The sequence below is a fragment of the Chlorocebus sabaeus genome, chromosome 4 (assembly GCF_047675955.1).
Source record: "Chlorocebus sabaeus isolate Y175 chromosome 4, mChlSab1.0.hap1, whole genome shotgun sequence".
Classification (NCBI taxonomy): Eukaryota; Metazoa; Chordata; class Mammalia; order Primates; family Cercopithecidae; genus Chlorocebus; species Chlorocebus sabaeus.
The window spans coordinates 62654922-62678273 of NC_132907.1; the positions used below are offsets into that span (position 1 = coordinate 62654922).

The 23352-nt window shown below is 45.1% G+C and overlaps 1 protein-coding gene and 1 pseudogene across 3 annotated transcripts in view; both read right to left on the minus strand.

Annotated features, from left to right (window-relative positions):
• The window catches only part of PDZD2 (PDZ domain containing 2), a 472427-nt gene that overhangs the window by 190038 nt on the left and 259037 nt on the right, over positions 1-23352 (minus strand). The window lies entirely within an intron of this gene.
• LOC103215089 (translationally-controlled tumor protein-like) lies at positions 12525-13313 on the minus strand (annotated as a pseudogene).

A 23352-nucleotide genomic window follows, 5' to 3' on the forward strand; every position in this document is an offset into this window, starting at 1 on the left:
TCTAGTACATCAGGGGAGGGCGGGCACTAGGGCAAAGTCTCTCTGGTTTGTATTTAACTAAGAAAGTGTAATCCTCCCAGCACTGACCAACTAAAGCTTAAATTTTTTACGACCTATGAGAAAAAGTTTGCAAAAAGCCTACATAATCTAAGTAAGTAGCACGAATATCTGACTCTGTAAGAAAAGATACTGGGCTCAAGAGCTTCAAAAAAAATTTTTTTTTTGAGATGGGGGGGGTCTCACTCTGTCACCCAGGTGGGAGTGCAGTGGCACCTGCAACTTCTGCCCCATGAGCTCAAACGATCCTCCTGCCTCAGCCTCCTGAGTACCTGGGACCGCAGGGGTGGGCCAGCACACCCAGCTAACTTTTTTTTTTTTTTTTTTTGTACTTTTAGAAGAGACAGGGTTTCACTATGCTGCCCAGGCTGGTCTCAAACTCCTGAGCTCAAGTGATCCACCTGCCTTGGCCTCCCAAAGTGCTGGGATTACAGGCGTGAGCTACTGCACCGGGCCTCAAGAGCTTCAAAATTTTCTTTAGCTGTACAACCATTTGAACACAGTTCACATATGAATTTCGTTGTGCCTACAGAAGGCTAAATGCTTCATAGAGCACTGTAAGTTAATGGCAGAGAATATTGAGAATTTTAAATCACAGATGGAGGAGAGTTGGGATTCAAACTCCCAACCAAGTCAGGCCTGCCTGATAACAAATCCTATGTTCTTTCCTCTCTGGCACCAGGCTTTGACTATGTCCCATTGTCACAGAGGATCTAAGCGAGTCCTCCATGAAACCTCTTGAGGGGGACAGAATGTTTTGTGAAAAGACAGTGAGCACATGGATGTTTACAGCGGCTTCATTCAGAACTGCCAAAACTTGGAAATGACCGAGATGTCCTTGAGGAGGTGACTAGATAAATACACTGTGGCACATGCAGACAATGGAGTATTACATGGTGCTGAAAAGAAATGAGCTACCAAGGAATAAAGACATGAAGGAAACTTAAAGACTTGTTACTAAGTGAAAGCAGCCAAATCTGAAGGGGCTATCTGTGGTATGATTCCAACTATGTGACATTCTGGAAAAGGCAAAATGACGGAGACAGTAAAAAGATCCATGGGTGCCAAGTGCCGGAGGAAAAACGGAAAAATGGGCACAGAGGATTTTTAGGGCAGTGAAACTACTCCGTATGATAATGATGGATACATGTCATTATACATTTGGTGTGTCATTACATACACCACCACGCCTGGTTTGTTAAAAAAAAATTGTTTTTTAGAGACAGGTTTTACTATATTTCCCAGGCTGGTCTCAACTGCCCGCGAATGATCTTCCTGTCTCAGTCTCCCCTATAGCCCAGATTACAGGTGTGAGCCACCGTGCCTGGCCTTTTTTTTTTTAAATCTATTTTGCTGTGAACTTAAAACTGCCCTAAAAAGTATTAAGTCTTAAAAAAGAGAGAAAGATGGTCGGGCGCCGTGGCTTATGCCTGAATCCCAGCACTTTGGGAGGCCAAGGTGGGCAGATCACCTGTGGTCAGGAGTTCGAGACCAGTCTAGCCAACATGGTGAAACCCTATCTCTACTAAAAATACAAAAATTAGCTAGGCATGGTGGTGTGTGCCTGTAATCCCAGCTACTAGGGAGGCTGAGGCAGGAGAATCGCTCGAACCCGGGAGGCAGAGGTTGCAGTGAGCCAAGATCATACCACTGCAGTCCAGTCTGGGCGATACTCCGTCTCAAAAAGAAAAAAAAACCAAAGACAAGACAATCAGCTTCAGTTAAACAACTATGGGGCTAAACTTAGCATTCCTGCTCACTAGCCATACGAATAATAACTAAATGTTTCTATGCCTCAGTTTCCTCACATGAAAATATGCAATATATCTGCAGAGGTTTTGCGAAAATCGAGAGACAGTGCTTTAGATCATCTCAGTGCCAGCCACACAGTGGGCATCTGTCAAGCTGTGATTACAGTGACTCTCCAGTAAAACCTACTCACTCCTCCACCACAGTTTCTTCACATTTCAATCTTTCTGCTGTTTTGGCTTATTTACATCACTAACCAAATTATACACAGCTTGTCCTGGTTTAATTGAAAGTGACAAAGGGGAAAGTGGGAAATGAAAACAGAGAGCTCAGTGCACAGCCGTGTTAAAAGACTCAGAAGTCAGCATTCAGCGGTTCCCAAAGGGGCTGCCAGCTCCAATCAGGCCACTAGTTACTTGACAAGAGGAGGAAGCCAGGAACCACATGCCACCCAGGATTCCCCTGGAAAAGCTACACAAAACACCCACTCTTGGAGTAGCACGGAAAGCCTCCTGGTCATCTTGCTGGCTAAGTTCCGGTGCCATCAACAAGATATTGGGCTTCCACTCAGAAGGGAACTGAACTTTCCTCCTCTGGAGTGCTATGAGCTTCATGGCTTTTATTTTCCAAATTATTTCCTGGCTAGGGATGGGCCAAGTCTAATGCAAGATAAAAGAATTGTAATGATTAAGGCTACCCTAAAAATCAAAAGAGAAGCTTAAACTAGCATGATTAGCCATACTATTTAAAAAGAAAGGTTATCCCTGACAGTCAGAACCCCAGGCGTCTTTTTCTGTCCTTTCCATTTGCTGACTCTAATAAACCTCAAGGGAGAATTCTGAAATGCCCAAAATGATGCCCATGAATGATTTCCAGATGGTTCTTTCTCTGTCTTCACTTTTCAATCCCAGGAACTCTGGTTCACCCTAGTTGGTTCTGTGTCATATGTAAGGAACTGACATCTCCAAGGGAACATGCCAGTGACCTTTCACCCAGCTCAACGCCTTTCCTTTCCCCAAGGGACTCCTCTTCAGTCTTGATATGGTTTGGATTTGTGTCCCCACCCAAATCTTATGTAAATTTTAATCCCTGGTGTTGGAGGAGGGACCTGGTGGGAGGTGACAGGATCATGGGGGTGGATCTCCCCCTTGCTGTTCTCATGATAGTGAGTTCTTATGAAATTTGGTTTTTTAAAAGAGTGAGGCACCTCTCCCTTTGCTTTCTGGCTTCTGTTCCGGCCATTTAAGATACGCCTGCTTCCCCTCCACCTTCTGCCATGACTGTAAGTTTCCTGAGGCCTCCCCAGAAGCAGAAGCCTGGCCAGGCACGGTGGCTCACCTGAGGTCACGAGTTTGAGGCCAGCCTGGCCAACATGGTGAAACTCCATCTCTACTAAAAATACAAAATTAGCTGGGTGTGGGGGTACATGCCTGTAGTCCCATCTACTTGGGAGGCTGAGACAGAACTGCTTGAACCCGGGAGGCGGAGCTTGCAGTGAGCCAAGATCCCGCCATTGCACTCCAGCCTGGGCAACAGAGCAAGACTCCATCTCAAAAAAATAAAAAAGTAAAAATAAATTAAAAAAAAAAAAAAAAAGCAGAGGTCTGTATAGCCTGTGGAACTGTGGGCCAATTAAACCTCTTTTCTTTATAAATTACCCAGTTTCAGGTATGTCTTTAGAGCAGTGTGAGAACAGACTAATACAAGTCTCACAGGCATCTCTACTCTGAGCTCTTGGGAAATCCTTCCAGAATTTCTTTATTTCTATACATCCTTCAATGGAAAGGGATATTTAATGTTTATTTTTGAGAAAGGGTCTCACTCTGTCACACAAGCTGGAGTACAGTGGTATGAACATGGCTCACTGCAGCCTCAACCTCTTGGGCTCAAGTGATGCTCCTGCCTCAGCCTCCTCAGTAGCTGGGACTGCAGGCACCCATGCCAGGATAAGTTTTGTATCTTTTGTAGCAACAGGGTTTTGCCCTGTGAGCCTCTGCGCCCATCCAGATCTCACTTTTTATTTCCTTCTTAACTCTCCTTGGTCACAAGTTTACAATATTCTCTACCTGACAAGTGTCAGATGCAATAATTGTCCCAATCCTGTGGCTCCCAAGGGTTTTCTGGATCCAGTGCAAACTCCTGACCGTGGCCACTGAACCCTTCAACCGGCTGACCCCGTTTTCCTTACCAGCTCCATCTGGTTTCCTCTATCTTGTGTGGCAAGATACTGCGTCCTCGCCCTTGTTTAAGAGGTAGTGCCTGTCCCTCATTGGCCTCCTTCCACTCATGCCAGCCTAAGTTCCCCACATTTGCACATGGTTTTATGGAGTTTATAAATAGTTTCACACAAACTGGGCTTGTCATGATGACAGTTAGCACAGGGCTCTCACTAAAACCAGATGGATGCTGGTAAGAGGCTCACGCTCAAGTGAACTGTCCCATTGAGCCTGTAAGCCCCCTCCCTTCCCCAGGCATCTGGACACTAATTTTTATGTCTAGCTAGACGAGATGCCCTTGCTCAGGAACAGCTAAGCAAGGAGTTTTTGCACTGGCTCTATGCAGAGCACAAGGCCTCCAAAGAGTTAGAATCAAGGAACACCCAGGGATCCATGAAGAAAACAGCTGAACACGTGCAAGGTCAGTCTTGCAGAAGTGACACTCGAGCCAGAGCAAGACTAATCTAAAAATAGATGCACCTGAATTGGGACATCAGAAGGTACCAGAAGGCACAAGAACACCACACCTAGCTCACCCGGCCTCACTTGCTGGGCTGGGACAGCCAGCGTTCCAGGTATGAAGCAACAGAAAGATGAACAGGCATTGTCATTCAACCCTTGCTCAAGGGCAATCGGGGACCCAGTGGGAGTAGAAACAGGCCTCTACACCTGACTGTGGGCACTCAAGGGTACCCTCCTCCGGAGTAGCTGAGCCTGCCCTATGCAAATACAACTGAAGTAGGGAAGCCAATCCTTGGATACAGCCAACTGTCTCTGAATGACACCGACATGAACCTGCTCCGGGCAGGACAACCAAAGCCACCAACACAGACACCAATGCCTTACTCCAGGATGGACCAATGACGGAGGCTTTTTGTTTTGTAAACACGGTGTTCTGCAGCTAGAAAATGTCTGGGAGAAAAACAAGATGGAAAAACAAATTCCAGCATTAAAAACAAAACAAAACAAAACACAGTTGTTTACCTCCCACAGATTCAGTCTTTAGACTTCATGAGCACCTACAATCATCAGGAACACATATGGGGCCCCTACCCAACAATCTCTCTCCCACCGTCCCCCCAACACACATACAAGCTGACACTTGGAGTCCCTGCCAAGCCAATCTCCAATAAATTCTTAAAAACAAAAGGCTCCGAATAAAGGATTTCAGAACAAAGCTCCGCTCTGAAGGTGCACTGTAAAAAGGAAGTTTTCCCCACGGACAGAATGAAATCAGGACTGGGCTCAGATAGAAAGGCCAAGTGGGTATTAACCTATTTGCATACTACTGGTCCTTTCATTTGTTTTACAAAAACAGACCTGAAAAGAGGAGTATTTGTCTCTACGAAGAGTGAGTGTTTGAAAAAAAATTAACACACACACACAAATCAGAATTCCCTTCTCTCACATCCTGGGCCCTGGGTCTTTGAAACTCTCTGGCCTGTATATAGAGCAAATGGTAAGCTTGCCAGCCTTCAGGGTGTTTTCTGCCAAACCCAGAAATGCCCTTCTCCTGGGGACACAGCAGGGCTTTCCTGGAGAGTTTACCTGCTTCTAGGCTGAAATGTCCAGATGCAAGACAAAGATGATTCTTTTGGTCAAGAGCCCAGAGGACAAGTAGCAAGGCACAGAGGAGACTCCTGGCCTCAGGGTTTGCCGTCTCTGGAGAACATCCCCTAGCACAGAAGGTCCGTAACTGGTTAACTGGGGAATCAGCAGAATCTGGGGGCCACGAGGCTGAATCTGATAGGAAGGGCCAAGTGTAGATGCCACAGGTTCATCATTTTTTTGCCTGGATGTCACAGTGGCAATCTAATAACACGTGGGGATTTCAAGTGACGGATGCTTCTCCAATTGGAATGTAGGCATCGGGAGGGTAGGTGGCATCTGGTCCCAGTATTCCTTGGCAGCACTGCAGAGTTCTGGCAACACCCAACACACCCTGTTGTTTAGAAAGTAACGGTATCCGATGAAGACCCCTCACAGCTTCTAAAAATAGGAATTCAACTCTAAAACTTTGCTTCTCTCACAGGGACAACTAGGTACATTTTCACCACTTCAGGCTTTCCCCACCCCCTACATTTTGCTGAACTTAACCTCTGTACACACTAATCCCTGCCAGACTCACTGTAAATATTTCATGCTACCTCCACTCCTATACGCGCACATGTCAGAATTACTGAGGCTGCTAAGCCTGAATTTAGGTTTGCTTCACCAGCTTTCTATGTCAATTCTGTGTTAAGAAGTGGTCCTGTACACGGCATAGCCTCAATTTCAATAGACCACCACCTGGAACAAAAACCACCTTTGTCACTGAATTATTGTCTCCATTTCATCATCTAAGAAAATGGCATTAGCACTGGCACCAGATTTCATTGGGGTACCCTTTCCCACATTGACATGTGTCCTCCGAAAGTTTCAAAGTTGTCCTCTGAGACATGTTCCATCTACTCCTAAACTTCTCCTTTTCAAAATGAGTTCCCTGTGTTAGGATCAGAATCTTTTTTTTTTTTTTTCTTTGTGAGATGGAGTCTCACTCTGTCACCTAGGCTAGAGTACAGCGGTGCAATCTCGGCAATCTTGGCTCACTGCAAACCTCCGCCTCTTGGGTTCAAACAATTCTCGGCCTCAGCCTCCCAAGTAGCTGGGATTAAGGTGTCCACCACCATGCCCGGCTAATTTTTGCATTTTTAGTAGAGACGGAGTTTCACCGTCTTGGCCAGGCTGGTCTTGAACTCCTGACATTGTGATCTACCCGCCTAAGCCCCCCAAAGTACTGGGATTACGGGCGTGAGCCACCGCACCCGGCCAGGATCAGAACCTTGAGTATGACTTACTGGAATGACAATGCAATAAACTTTATTTTACTTAGTCATTTTAATTTTGGAAAAACCTCCAAGTTTTAATGTTTTGGAGTCGTGTAGGCATGTGCCACTTGAGCAGAGAATTTCATTAGCTGTTTAATTCTGGGATCACGTGGCACTGGAGAAGCTCATTGGGGCACACTGAGGTTGGGTTGGTAGCCACTGAAGAGTTACAGACACTGACATTCCTGTCACCCAGAAGCAGGGAGTGACATCTGGCTCTAGCTTTTAGCAGTAGAGAGAGTATGCTGGGGGTAGGGGAGAGGTTGGAGAATGACCCAATTAAAATGCAAATGTTCCTCCGCTTGTTGCTAAATGAACCTTGAAGGAAAATTAATACATAAATTGCAAGCCTCTGGCAAAATCAAGACTTCAAGATTACCAGAAAAATGCAAACTAAAATCCTTCATGACTCTATTTCTTTTTTTTTTTTTTTTTTTTTTTGAGAGGGAGTCTCGCTCTGTTGCCCAGGCTGGAGTGCAGTGGCGCAATCTCGAGAGGCTCACTGCAAGCTCCGCCTCCCGGGTTCACGCCATTCTCCTGCCTCAGCCTCCTGAGTAGCTGGGACTACAGGCGCCCGCCACCGCGCCTGGCTAATTTTTTGTATTTTTAGAGATGGGGTTTCGCCGTGTTAGCCAGGATGGTCTCGATCTCCTGACCTTGTGATCCACCCGCCTCGGCCTCCCAAAGTGCTGGGATTACAGGCGTGAGCCACCGCACCCGGCCAGACTCTATTTCTAATATTGTGTAAGCTCTAAACCCTAGCCATAGTGAACAATGGTGTTAAATAAACAGATTTGGTTTCTCCCCCTTCAACTTTGACCTGCTTATCCACCTGATGACGTAAACTACCCATGTGATTACCAAAGACAGACAGACAGAAACCCACACGGGCAGCAAGAGCCATGGGGAATGGCCCCACCCAGTAGGATCACGGTTTCCAGAAATGCTCAGAGGTTAACATTGTAATAGTATGAATCAGACGCTGCATCCAGAGTCTGTACATTTCTTATAGTAACTCTTAGGGTCTTAACCTTTGTATTTTTCAATTGTACGAACTAGATAACTAATCGGAGATATGAATTCAATTTGCCTTAAGTCCTCAGTCAGTAATGGAGACCGTGGGCTAAATCTTAGTTTCGTGTTTCTTTCCCTTTGATACTATTTTTTTTTTCTTCGAAGGTTTCACTCTGTTGTCCAGGCTGGAGTGCAGTGGTGTGATCTCAGCTCACTACAACCTCTACCTCCTGGGTTCAAATAATTGTTGTGCCTCAGCCTCCTGAGTGGCTGGGACTACAGGCATGTGCCACCATGCCCAAGATTTTGCCATATTGGCCAGGCTGGTCTTGAACTCCTGACCTCAAGCAATCCACCCGTCTCAGCCTTCCAAAGTGCTGGGATTATAAGCATGAGCCACCACATCTGGCCTGATACTATTCTTCTAATCAACATATTTTCTTCAAGTCTCCTTTATTTTCAGATCTTGGGCCTACATGTGATGCTTTTCTCAAAAGCAACTGAAAACCTGTACCCTAAAAGAAGGATGCAATGTTTTTCATACAAAAAAAGACGCTAAACGTCTGTTTACTGGGTACGTTTGTTATCCTTGCACTCAGCATGTGGGATCCAGCAGATGAAAGCCCGAACTTCAGAGAGAAACGTGGGAATGGAAGGTTATGTTCCTCACCCTATGAACTCCAAATAGTATACCAGACTTCAGAATAAAGCCTTCCTTCACTAAAACACAACGTAATTTCAGAAAGTACCATCATGCTAGAGAGAGACTTCCATGGAGTGGGTTTCCTTTGAGTGACTGAGCAGTTTTTTCACTTTGGACCCTCATGTTAGTCCCAGTTAGGCGTATCAGCTACAGGAGAAGAAATAGAACAAGGTGAACCTTCTCTAGCGTGTGAATTGTGGGGTTTTGTTACACTTAGACAAGCACAGAAATGTCAATCAATCAATTCAGTTTGTATCCACCAAAGCACTAGAGAATGAGGCACAAATGGGATACCCATCTGTTATGGTCTGAATCTTTGTGTTCCTCCAAAATTGGAGGAACCCCCTTGAGGGTTAGGATTTTAGCATACAAATTTTGGGAGGCCCACCTCGGCCTCCAAGGTATGATATTAGGAGGTGGGGCCCTTGGGAAGTGGTAAGGTCATGAAGGAGGAGCGCTCCTGAGTGGGATTCGTCTCCTTATGAAAGAGACCCTAGAGAACTGCCTGGCCTCTTCCACCATATGAAGACCCAGCAAGAAGGCACCATCTACAAACCAGAAAGCAGACCTTCACCAGACACTGAATCAGCTAATGCTTGGATCTTGGACTTCCCAGCCTCTAGACTATGGGAAATAAATTTCTGTTACGTATAAGCCATCTCATTTATGGTATTTGTTATAGTAGCACAAATGGACTAAGACACTGTCTGGTCATTGTGTAGCAGAGCCGAGGCTGGGGCTGGGGCTGGGGCCGGGACCAGGGTGGATTCAGTATGGCAGGCGCTGTAGACTGATTCGCTCAATCCCCATTTAGCAGAAAATGTGAAACCACCATATTCCGTTGCAGCCAGAGTGCAGGCATGTGAGCTTATTTCCACCAATCAGAAGCATCCCAGTATAACCTGGATGTAGTATGAGTGACAGAGGCAGTAAGGTCACCCATTGTGATCCAGGCCTTCTGAGGAGCACAGCAGAAGAGAAGCGCAGTCCTGACATTCATTCCCTCAGCTCCTGGGGACTCAGCAGCCAGCAGAGATACCATGATTTTTCTGCTAGAACAGACCCGTGGTGTGGTTTGGCTCTTTTCCTGGCTCCATCACATCCAAGCCTGATTCTTGGTTCTTCCCAGAACGTCTGTGAACCACCTAACCAACAGTCTTTAATACATCCCTTTCTGCTTAAACTGGCTACAGGAATTTCTGCTGTTTGCAGCCAAAAGTCCTGCCAGACTCGGCAAGAAAGCAGAGAAATGAAAGGAAGCGGGAAGGCCCGCAAGAGCCAGCCGACAGGGGCGATCCAGCGGCCACGTGCTCCAAGTCAGGGGCTTCTGAACCCAGTTCTGTATGCCCGGTGAGGCCACATGGTGGCATCCACAGAGCAGAAGCTTTAGCGATGGCTACACAAAGGTTCAATCTCAACTCCACTGCCCCAGGTTCTATATTGTGCTACACAAGTTTCTCACACTCTCTGAGCCTGAATTGATTCATCTACAAAACTAGAACAACGCTACTTTCCTTATAGAGTTTCAGAGAAAATAAAACTAGGTAATATGTCAACAGCCCAGTACAGTGCCTAGTGACCAGCAGTTGTTTCAGAAATAGTACAAGTATCCCATCAAATCGGCACAAATTGATTTGGCTTACATACCATATATGTCAAAATGTAAGGTTATATTTTCTCTAACATTCTTTTTTTTTTTTTTCTTTTGTTTTTTTGAGACAGAGTCTCGCTTGTCGTCCAGACTGGAGTGCAGTGGCACGATCTCGGCTCACCGCAAGCTCTGCTTCCTGGGTTCACGCCATTCCCCTGCCTCTGCCTCCCGAGTAGCTGGGACTACAGGCGCCTGCCACTGTGCCTGGCTTTTTTTTTTTTTTTTTGGATTTTTAGTAGAGACGGGGTTTCACTGTGTTAGCCAGGATGGTCTCGATCTCCTGACCTCGTGATCTGCCCGCCTCCACCTCCCAAAGTGCTGGGATTACAGGCGTGAGCCACCGCGCCCGGCCATATTTTCTCTAACGTTCTTATAAAAGAGGCAGTTATATATGAGTCTGTACAAATTATATTATGAACCTCTTTCAATTATGTTAATTTGGATAACAAATTACTATTTGGAGAAGACACAATTATCTCACACTTAATCAATGAGAATTTTAGATGCTTAAACAGAACTGGTTTAAAATAAAGGGTGGGAAATCAATTTAATGTTAAATTTAACAATTATTCCTAGGGGAAATAATCTCACCATCCTAAGTGCTGTATTTTCTCATAGCAGGGTAGCACAGTGGTTAAAAGCAGGAACTGGCTGGACGCAGTGGCTCATGCCTGTAATCCCAGCACTTTGGGAGTCTGTGGCGGGTGGATAGCTTGAGGTCAGGAGTTCCAGACCAGCCTGGCTAACACAGTAAAACCCTGTCTCTACTAAAAATACAAAATAAATAAATAAATAAATTGGCCAGGTGTGGTAGCTTGTGCCTGTAATCCCAGCACTTGGGGAGGCCGAGGCGGGTGAATCACGAGGTCAGGAGTTCGAGACCAGGTTGGCAAACACGGTGAAACCCCACATCTACTAAAAATACAAAAAAATTAGCTCAGCATAGTGGCGGGCACCTGTAATCCCAGCTACTCGGGAGGCTGAGGCAAGAGAATCGCTTGAACCCAGGACGCGGAGGTAGAAGTGAACGGAGATCGTGCAACTTGCACTCCAGCCTGGGTGACAGAGTGAGACTCTGTCTCAAAAAAAAAAAAAATTAGCCAGGCATAGTGCTGGGGCACCTGTAATCCCAGCTGCTTGGGAGGATGAGTCATGAGAACCACTTGAACCTAGGAGGCAGAGGTTGCAGTAAGGTGAGGTCACACCACTGCACTCCAGCCTGGGTGACAGAGCAAGTCTCCAAAAAAACACAAAAAACAAAACAAAAAAAAGGCAGGAACTCTGGAGCTCCACAGCTGGGTTTGAATCTTGGCTCTGCCTTTCATGAGTTATGTGACTTTGAGCAAGTTATTTGACCTTTCTGAACCTTAGTTCCCTGAATAAAGTGAGATAATGCTATCAATCTCTCAGATTTCTCTGCATAAATGAGTTAATACATGTAAGACACCTGTGATAGTATTTGGCCCGTAGTAAACGCATCCATAAATGTAAGTTATTTTCAATTATAGGATGAAGAGATGGGGAGACTGTGGCAGGGTTATACGAATACTTGTGGCCTTGGATAAAATGTCCAGCGACAGCACCATACATGAGTATTACAGTCTTTCAAATAATAAAGATGGAAGGCAATACATCCTGAAAACTGACTCAGCTGACTCAAAATGTGGCTCTGATTATTTGAATAAATTTGCTTCATAAACTATATAAGTGGGAAAAGGAATATTCAAAATTAATGTCATGTAAATTTTAAATGTGATTTTAATTATATATGTGAGTATTAGAGCTAGATATGACTTTCTCATGTATATCACTGTATTAGTAGTAGTAAACTGAATTGTATCCTATTAGTATACTATAGTATTTCATGAATATTTATGTCGGCCAAAAACCTTTTTGTAGCTCTTGCTTATTATGTATGGAGCTTATTCTACTGTATAGGGTAAAAGAAAATGTTCTTCTCTTTTTTTAATCAGCGTAGAAAATTCAAACTGTTATCAAAAAGCATCTTAACCACATGTCCCTGCTCCCCAAATTAATGCCCTTATGATCTCTTTTGCTTAGATTTTTTGAGTTCAAATGCATTTTATTTTTAGACAAGCTACATGACATGTTTTTCTTAAAACAATGCCTCCATTCCAAAGCATAGTCAAAATAAATGAAGAGCTCAAGATGACATCAGTCCCATTTTCTTAAGTCCTGTTGTGTGGATGACAAGCTGCAGTCAGTTACGATGACAGGTGATACATCCAAAGTAATTGCCAAATTTGTTAACATTTTCCGATTTCTAAACCATTCTTAAAGAAAATCACATATGGAGTCACGCCATCCTCACAGTAGTCCAGTTGAGCACCACCTGGATTCATGCTTTCCCCAGTACAGAACTGGTAGCTTTTTGTTTGCTTGTTTTGAGATGGAGTCTTGCTCTGTTACCCAGGCTGGAGTGCAGTGATCTCTGCTCACTGCAGCCTTCCCCTCCCGGGTTCAGCAGTTCTCCCACCTCAGCCTCCCGAGTAGCTGGGATTACAGGTGTGCACCAACCACGGCCAGGTAATTTTCTGCATTTTTGGTAGGGGCAGGGTCTCACTATGTTGCCAAGGCTGGTCTCAAACTCCTGTGCTCAAGTGATCCTCCCGCCTCGGCCTCCCAAAGTGCTGGGATTATAAGCATGAGCCACCACGCCCGGCCAGAACGGGTCATTTTTGAAATTACTAAGGATGTGCTTGATTTGTTCTGCAGTCCGTCATAAAAAGTTTTACTCTTTCTGGTTCTTCAAGTTTGCCTTTGATTGATTTTACTTAACCTTTGATGTATTTCCTGTAGTCTTTTCCTGCAAGTGATGGTTCCTGACAGTATCAACATGAGCCATTAGTGTGCTTTCCAGACCCTCGCCCTCGGGGCCATCAGCAGAGGCATTTCCACAATGAGCGAGTCATCGGTGTTACCCTCTCTCCTACTGACCATCTTCTTCCTCCACTTCCAGGCACAGCCAGTCTGAGATTTCCCGGATCTCGTGAACACACCTCATCATGGCTGAGGAGGTCCCGGTAGATAACCATGATGGCGGCTGATAGCGGCTAAAGGGAGACGACCAGCGGCGCTGCCTTCGAGGAGCCCAGAGCTCGCAGCTGAGCTCATGGGGAGCCCGGGCGGGGAAGCCTTGCTTAGATTTCAAACAAAAAAAGCATCATACCAAAATAAAATAGAAGGGGTTGGGCGCGGTGGCTCGCGCCTGTAATCCCAGCACTTTGGGAGGCTGAGGCAGGTGGATCACGAGGTCAGGAGATCGAGACCATCCTGGCTAACACGGTGAAACCCTGTCTCTACTAAAAATACAAAAAATTAGCCGGGCAAGGTGGCGGGCGCCTGTAGTCCCAGCTGCTCAGGAGGCTGAGGCAGGAAAATGGCGTGAACCCGGGAGGCGGAGCTTGCAGTGAACTGAGATCCGGCCACTGCACTCCAGCCTGGGCAACAGAGCGAGACTCTGTCTCAAAAAAATAAGAAAAATAAATAAAATAAATAAAATAAAATTACCTCAATTTCACTCTTAGTAACACATACACACACTTAAAAACCAAGAGCCACGACTGAAGTTAGGCAAGAATGGGGGAGGGGAGCTGATATAAAAGAGTGATGTGTAAGTGCGCTCTACCAAGGAAAGACGGTAACAATAAGCAAACTCCCTACCCGCCCAAAGTCCAATAACAAAAGTTATCAGCTTCTAGCACAGAGCCATGGCCTCCAGGCTCCGAATGGGCTGTTTCAAGCCTTTCAAAATGAAAAGTTATAAATCAGTGCTGCCAGAAATCCACATCCTCAGAAGGTACCCAATACCTGAATAAATCCACTCTTACTCTGGGAAGTTCTCAGCAGAAAGCTTAACTCTGTAGTGAGAACATACTTTCCTGACTAAGAAGATACACAGAGCTAGCATGAAAGCTGTATTTAATGTTTGACCAGGGGTCTGCTAGGTGGGAAAATGCAAACATCTTCCAGTAGCAGACTGAACTCTACTCCAGAGGGGAAAAACACAGGCCAAGAACGTGGAGGAAAATTCCACTAACTGGCTTAGAAGAGGAAGAAAAGCAACCCCAGCATCCTCAGGTTGCAGGTAGAGAAGGGGAAAAAGAGACTATCAAACCACTTCAGCTTAAACTAGAACACCTGCAAGGTAGTAGAAAGGTTTGCTATGCACTGCTTCAACCACTAAAAGAGAAGAAAGGGACACCGATCAAATTTGGCCAGGTGCAGTGGCTCATGCCTGTAATCCCAGCACTTTGGGAGGTTAAGGAGGGTGGGTGCATCACCTGAGGCCAGGAGTTTGAGACCAGCCTGCCCAACACAGCAAAACCCCGTCTCCACTAAGGAAGGAAAAAAAAAAAAAAATTAGCCAGGCGTGGTGGTGGGTGCCTGTAATCCCAGCTACTCTGGAGGCTGAGGTAGGAGAATTGCTTGAACCCGGGAGACAGAGGTTGCAGTGGGCTGAGACTGGGTGACTGCACTCCAGCCTGGGCGACAGATCAAAACTCTGTCTCGAAAGAAATAAACAAACAACAAAACAAAACAACCCCCCCCCCCCACACACACACACACAAATTCACTCCCTCGGGTAAAAGCAGACTCACTTTCATAATTTTATAGGCAAATTTGAAATACAAGCAGCAACATTTAGATGTGCTGCTTCTTTACTCATGCTTAATTATAACCTCCGCCTTATTCGATGTAATTGTGCCTGGAGTTCTGTATCTGTACCTTTCCAATAATATTCACCATCTACTACTAATTTTTAAAAAAGACATATTGGCCAGGAGCGGTGGCTTACACCTGTAATCCCAACACTTTGGGAGGCCAACGCAGGCGGATCACGAGGTCAGGAGATAGCGACCATACTGGCTAACATGGTGAAACCCCGTTTCTACTAAAAATACAAAAAAATTAGCCGGGCGTGGTAGTGGGTGCCTGTAGTCCCAGCTACTTGGGAGGCTGAGGCAAGAGAACGGCGTGAACCTGGGAGGTGGAGCTTGCAATGCAGTGAGCCGAGATCACCCCACTGCACTCCAACCTGGGCGACAGAGTGAGACTCTGTCTCAAAAAAATAAAAAAAAGAAATAAGACATATTAACAAGTGTTGGTTTCCAGTGACTCAGGTTTTCACATTTCAACCTCTAAGTTATGATGATAGCAATGTTAATTGTTTTCTCAGGCAATGTATTGGAACGTTTATAAATACTGGTTCATTTAAAAGGCCCTGGGAAGGTAAGACATATATTTTCTTGGCTTCAACCATGACCAGCCTTGCCCACAGCAAGTGCTCATTAAATGTTTGTTTATTGAATGACTTGACTAAATAAACTTTTCCTTGATTTTTAACATTTGTGGCTGATTTCACTATGTTAACCTTCAGCAACTTGTAAGGTGTAGATGTAGTAAGTTCTTATTAATAATTGAGCTTATAAGAAGTGGCATAACTTAACATTGAATAAATCTTATGATAAAGACTTACTGGTTAATATTTTGCTGGTTTGGTGTTGTTTGTATTTTGGCTAATTGAAACACATACAGTTGAAAGAAATACACTGCTTTAAAATACTTAAAAAAAAAAAAAGTGGCTGGGTGCAATGGCATGTAATCCCAGCACTTTGGCACTTTGGGAGGCTGAGATGGGCAGATCACCTGAGGTCAGGAGTTAGAGACCAGCTTGGCCAACATGGTGAAACCCTGTCTCTACTAAAAATATAAAAATGTGCTGGGCATGGTGACAGGCACCTGTAATCCCAGCTACTCAGGAGCCTGAGGCAGAAGAATTGCGTGAACCCAGGAGGCGGAGGTTGCAGTGAGCAGAGATCGGGCCATTACACTCCAGCCTGGGCAACAAAAAAACTCCGTCTCAAAAAGAAAAAAACAAAAACAACAACAAAAAAATGTTTTTCACTAATTTACAATGACTTTTCCTTTTTTTTTTTTTTGAAACAGGGTCTCACTCTCGTTGCCCAGGCTAGAGTACAGTGGCGTGATCTTGGCTCACTGCATCATCTCTCAGGCTCAGGTGATTCTCCCATCTCAGCTTCCTGGGTAGCTGGGGCTACAGGCACGTGCCACCCTGCCCAGCTAATTTTTTGTATTTTTAGTAGAGACAGGGTCTCACTATGTTTCCCAGGCCGGTCTCAAACTCCTGGGCTCAAGCAATCTTCCCACCTCGGCCTCCCTAAGTGTTTGGATGATAGGCGTCAGCCACCATGCCCGGTCTTTCCTATTCTTTCTACCCCTAAATTACATAATAATATTTAATTTTTTAAATTTATTTTTTTGAGATAGAGTCTCACTTTGTTGCCCAGGCTGGAGTGCAGTGGTACGATTTCGGCTCACTGGAACCTCTGCCTTCCAGGTTCAAGCGATTTTCCTGCCTCAGCCTCCTGAGTAGCCGGGATTACAGGCATGCGCCACCACGCCTGGCTAATTTTTTGTCTTTAGTAGAGACGAGGTTTCACCATGTTGGTCAGGCTGGTCTCAAACTCCTGACCTCAGGTGATCCACCCGCCTCAGCCTCCCAAAGTGTAATTTTTACTTTCAAGTGGTAAGAGTTGTCTTTTTTCCCTTCTGCATGCAAATCCCTTATCATATATATTATTTGCAGAAAATTGCTTCCCATCTTTTTAACAAATGGTGCTGGAATAATGAGAAATTGACGTGCAAAGAAATAAAGCCTTTAATAAAGTTTTAAGTTTTTGTTTTGTTTTTTTGAGACAGAGTCCCACTCTGTCATCCAGGCGAGTGCAGTGGCATGATCTGGCTCGCTGCAACCTCCACCTCCTGGGTTAAAGCGATTTTCCTGTGCTAGCCTCCCGAGTAGCTGGGATTACAGGCACGTAACACTGCTCCCGGCTAATTTTTCTATTTCTTAAAAATAGAATTAGCCGGGCACGGTGGTGCACACCTGTAACTCCACCTACTTGGGAGGCTGAGGCTGGAGAATTGCTTGAACCTAAGAGGAGGAGGTTGCAGTGAGCTGAAATGGCACCCCTGCATTCCAGCCTGGGTGACAGAATGAGACTCTGGGAAAAAAAAAAAGTATCCAAATCAAACCCTTTAACAATTCAATAATAAGCAGACAATCCAACTGAGTAACAGGCTAAAAATCTGAATAGATGTTTCTCCAAAGAAGATATACAAAAATTGACAACAAACCCAGGAAAAAATGTGCAACATCATTAGTCATCACGGAAATGCAAACCAAAACCACAGTGAGATACCACTTCATACACGCTAGATTGGCTATAACTTTTTTTAAAGGACATAATAACAAGTGTTGGTGAAGATGTGCAGAAACTGAAACCTTCATACATTGTTGGCAGGAATGTAAAATTGTGCCGTTACGTTGGAAAGTTTAGCAGTTCTTCAAAATGTTAAACATGGAATTACCATATGACCCAGCAATTCCACTTTTAGGTATATACCCAAAAGAAATGAAAACATTATGTTCACACAAATCTTATACATGAATGTTTGTAGCAGTATTATTTACAATAGCCAAAATGTGGAAACAACGCCAGTATCGATCACCTGGTGAATATGTAACACTGGACTACCATTTGGTGATAAAAAGAAATGAATTTCCAGTGACAGATGTCACATGTGTATGAATACTGAAAATATGCTAAGTGAAAGAAGCCAGTCACAAAAGACCACACAGATTTCATTTACATGAAGTGTCCAGAAAAGGAAATTTATAGAGATAGCAAATCGATGAGTGGTTGCCAGGGGCTGGGGAGTTTGTGGGGAAAAGTCGAGAGTGACTGCTAACAGATTCAGGATTTCTTTTAGGGGTGATTAAAATGTTCTAAAAGTAGATAGCGCGATGTCTGCAGATCTGCTTCAATTTACTTAAAAACTACTTATTGTAAACTTTAAATGCATGAAATGTGTAATAATGTAATCTCAATAAGGGGAAGTATTCACTCTCCAATTTGAAACAGACAAAAATCAAGATTCACAAAAGCTAACTTCAAGTCACTTTTTTTTTTTTTTTTTTTGAGACAGAGTCTCGCTCTGTCCCCCAGGCTGGAGTGCAGTGGCATGATCTCTGCTCACTGCAACCTCCACCTCCCGGGTTTAAGTGATTCTTGTGCCTCAGCCTCCTGGGTAGGTGGGATTATAGGCACGTGCCACCACGCCTGGCTAATTTTTCTATTTTTAGTATAGACGGGGTTTCACCATGTTGTTCAGGCTGGTCTCAAACTCCTGACCTTAAGTGATCCGCCCTCCTCAGCCTCCCAAAGTGCTGGGATTACAGGCGTGAGTCACCGTCACCCAGCCAAAGTCACCTGTTTTTATAGTCGTTCACCTAAATGCATATTTAAAATGCTTGACAAGCATAATAGAAAGTTCTTCGAAAGGTCAGCTCCTGCCTCCAACTCCCCTTCCCCTTTTCTAAACTGGCAACACACTAGTGTTCAGGGAAAACCAGAAAAATTAAGTCTTTTTTAATGAGTAGTAAGTATTTGTCTGGGAAGATTTAGGAAACTCACTTTTAGTAGAAAATTAATCAGCAAAATCCTGTAAGCATTGTTGATGGGGTTTTCCTCCTCATCACACACGCCCACACAAACCTTGGGGCCTGGCAACAACTAACAAGCCAGCCTATTACACAGATAAACAAACATTCAAGGAAGGAAAACTAGCTGTTCCTCGGGGTGATAATCTAGAGATGGCTTCAGGACTTCTGGAGGCTCGCATCTTTTTTTTCATCTTCAGCCTCCCAAGAAAGAACTGAAGAGCATTTTACGCGAAATCACCTAATTATGGTCTCTAGGCGCATTGCCTCTCGCAAGGCCTTGCTTCCTCAGACAGATGCTCAACAACAGGACCCAAGTAGAGTGTGGGAAGGACTGGCCAGATCCTGCAGAAGCCTTTGAGATAACCCCTTCCCCTTAAGAAAACCTAGCCTCGGGCAGCCTGGAGCTGGTCCTTGTTCCAGGCCCGAAGTCCCTCGCCTATCCCCTTCAGGTAAGGAAGGCTGGCTGACTTTCATCAGCCATCAACAGTGAGCTCTTTACAATTTGGTCTACCTGTAAATGGCTTTCTATATACTAAGGGTAAAAGTCAGCAAATCCGTAAACAGATTCAGCCAAGATCATATATATTTACAAGTGCAAATTACAAGTACAAATTCCTGACTGCCTGACACAACCCCAGGACTATGGAAAGCTGGTACACAGGGCTATCTACACCTCCCTGGAATCTCCAACTGAGAGAAGGAACCAGAGGGGATACATGTGAGGATACACCCCCATCCACCCCAACGCTCGCCCTCTGCCATTCTCAAAATCCTGGTGACACTGTTCACTACGTCATTTGCTGTGTGCTACCTGCCAGGCATTATGTCAGTGGTTCTATATGCATTCTTCCATTCTAGTCTGGCAACAAATCTGAGTGTTACTCTTCTCAATCGACAGAAAACCACAACCTTAGTCTGTTCAAGCTGCCGTAACACTATAAACTCGTGGCTTATAAATAACAGAAATTGATCTCTCACAGTTCTGGAGGCTGGCAAGTCCAAGATCAAGGCCCCGGCAGGTTCAGTGTCGACAGTCACTTTCCAGTTGACAGATGGTGGCTTCTAACTGTGTTCTTATGTAGAAGGGGCCAATGAGCTCTCTTGGGCCTCTTAGGAGGGCACTAATCCCATTCGTGAGGGCTCTACTTTGATGACCTAATCGCCTCCCAAAAGGCCCCACTTCCCAATACCACCACCTTGAGGGTTAGGATTTCAACACATGAATTAGGGGGCACATAAACATTTGACCATAGTAAACACGTTCAGTGAAAATAAATAACTCATCCAAGGCTACACAGCCAGCACACATGGTAGAACTTTGATGGGACACCACATCCTTGAAGCCAAATCACAGAAGACAGGAGGTGCCAATCCTAAGACTGTACCGTCCGCAGGAAGCTCACCTTCCAGGACAATGCTAGAAGTCCAGAGCTTTCCCTTGTGAAAAGAGAGGCTCCAGTTGGGCGTGGTGGCTTTATCCTGTAATCCCAGCACTCTGGGAGGCCAAGGTGGGCCGATTACTTGAGGTCAGGAGTTTGAGACCAGCCTGGTCAACATGGTGAAACCCCGTCTCTACTAAAAATACAAAAAAAAACTAGCTGGGCATGGTAACACGTGCCTGTAATCCCAGCTACTCGGGAGGCTGAGGCAGGAGAATCACTTGAACCCGGGAGGCGGACGTTGCCGTGAGCTAGGATCGTGCCACTGCACTGCAGCCTGGGTGGCATGAGCAAAACTCCATCTCAAAACAAACAAACAAAGAGGCCAGGCGCAGTGGTTCACGCCGGTAATCCCAGCACTTCAGGAGGCTGAGGCGAGCGGATCACAATGTCAGGAGATTGAGACCATCCTGGCTAACACAGTGAAACCCCATCTCTATGAAAAATACAAAAAAATTAGCAAGGTGTCATGGCGGGCGCCTGTAGTCCCAGCTACTCAGGAGGCTGAGGCAGGAGAATGGCGTGAACCCGCAGGCAGAGCTTGCAATGAGCTGAGATCTCACCACTACACTCCAGCCTGGGCGACAGAGCAAGACTCTGTCTCAAAAAAAAAAAAAAAAAAAAAAAAGAAGAAGAAGAAGAGAGGCTCCGTCTATCCTTCAGACGGATTCCCCCAAAGCCATCCTGGATGACCTGTCTAGTGAGTTCCCACACATTTGAAGGAAACTTCCCCCAGAGCTAGGAAAGGTTTGGCTGGAAAAGGGTTGGCTCAGGAAGCTCTCAGCATCCACACACTGTGTGTGCAAGCATCACTTTGCCATGTGACAGGGGAGCACAGTTCACACCAAACAACGCACACCAGTGGTATTGCGCCTCTAAGGACAGCCAAGTCCTGAGCTTACAGACAATCAAGGGTGGAAGCTGGGAAGCTGCCTTCAAAGGAAAAAGCAGTAAAGCAGCTCTCAGAAAAGCTCTCTGCACCAAACCCCTGAAGCACTCACCTTCACTCAACAGCTTCAACAGGAGTGCCCTGGGCATGTCAGCATTTTATTTAAGCCATCTCTTGTCCTTTGTCCCTCCCTGGCAACTGGCTGGAAGAGCCTAATTTCCCAGTGCTCCTTACTACTATCCTGAAGCCTAGCTTTACAGCAGTATATCCAATTTTATCATTGGCCATTTATTATGTGCAGTTACCTGATAAACTGATAGAAGCAAGATAATCCTACAGAGGCAAGAATGGTCTAATAGATTTGAAGCCAGCCAGCTCTGGATCCTACCATACTCTGTACTTTTGGTATAATTCATATGAGTTCATCGCTAAACAAAATGCCTGTAATATAGTTGGCTCCAGGGAGGATACAAATGATGACAAGTGTCCACTCTCTAGAGGTGGAGAGAAAAGATACACAAAACTGGTCCAGCGTGGTGGCTCAGGCCTGTAACCCCAGCACTTTGGGAGGCCGAAGTGGGCAGATCACCTGAAGTCAGGAGTTTTGAGACCAGCCTGGCCAACATGGTGAAACCCTGCCGAAAAACAAAAATACAAAAAAATTAGCCGGATGTGGTGGCAGGCACCTGTAATCCCAGCTACTCAGGAGCCTGAGGCAGGAGAATCGCTTGAACCTTGGAGGTAGAGGTTGCAGTGAGCTGAGATTTTGCCACTGAACCCCAGGCTGGGCAACAGAGCAAGACTTCATCTCAAAAAAAAAAAAAAAAAAGCCAACAGTCAAGCAAAATGAGGCCTTATATCATATGCAGGTTTCATGTTTCATATGTGTCTCTTTTGTACTTAACTAGACCGATTTGTTGGTTGTTGGAAACTTTCTGCATGCTGCTTCCTTTTCTGCCCCATCCCCAGAAAAAGAGAACATTTTCACATCAATAGGAGGCACTCAGTGATGCCGGGGGAACACAGAGATTCAACGCCAGTGACAATTGGGATCTCAAGTGCAACTCCAGCCAGTGATTCTTCAGAACACATCACTTGCGACTTATATTTGAACATCAGACAACACAGGGAATAACAGAGGTGTGTGTACAACACTCTGAGGGCTGAGGGGACAAAGGGATCATACTGGCTGGTAGGAAAGTTCCACAGAGAAGATGAAAACCAGTTCAGGCTGTCCACAGACTCTAGGAGCAGGAACACAATTTTCACACTGTGGTAAGAGATACTCGAGGTTTACTTTCCCAGGAATATCTTCCACATCAGCCTGACACAGTCCTGGTGCCCTAAATTTCAAGGTTTGAGTTAGTTCATTGATTTAGGTGCTAATTCAAAAAGTATTTTTAAATATAAATATGTTTCTGCAGCAGGAAAATAATAGTTTAACCTTGTATTTTTCACGTAAGTGATGTATAGACCCATTTTAAAGAAAAAAACAAAAAAAACTCACCAGATCCCCGCCCTACATCCAGAAGATCTCATTTGAGTAACATTTAAGAAAATAAAATGATTTTATTGTTCTTTCAGCTGTAAAGTATTGCTATAAAAGAAGTCTTCTTTGTAACTGGTTTTTAAGACAGGGTCTCTGTCACCTAGGCTAGGGTGCAATGGCACAATCATGGCTCACTGCAGCCTTGACCTCCCAGGCTCAAGCAATCCTCCCACTTCATCCTCCCAAGTAGCTGGAACCACAGGTGCATGCCACCATGCCTGGCTAATTTTTAAATTCTTTGTAGAGACCGGGTCTTGTTATGCTGCCAGAGTTGGTCTCGAACTCCTGAGCTCAAGTGATATGCCCACCTTGGCCTCTGGAAGTGCTGTGATTACAGCCATGAGCCACCACACTCAGCCACTAAGTAAGATTACTGTAACAAACACAATTTTAAAAATCTTATGCATCTCTAAAGACTCAGAAACCCTTGTTTGAGAAACAGAACTTTAACCTGTTTAACAGTCTCTCTGGATTTAATATCCAGCCCTTGGCACAGGGCTTGGCACGTAGCAGCATTTCACTAAACTTTTTCTGAGCAGATGAATTCTATCTGGGGAAAGGAGCCGGGTAAAGTCCAAGGTTTAAAACACTGCTGAGGTGGGTGAGCCCAAGACCTAGGCACTAAACTGTGACCCTAGGTAGGTGGATATTTCACACACACACACGG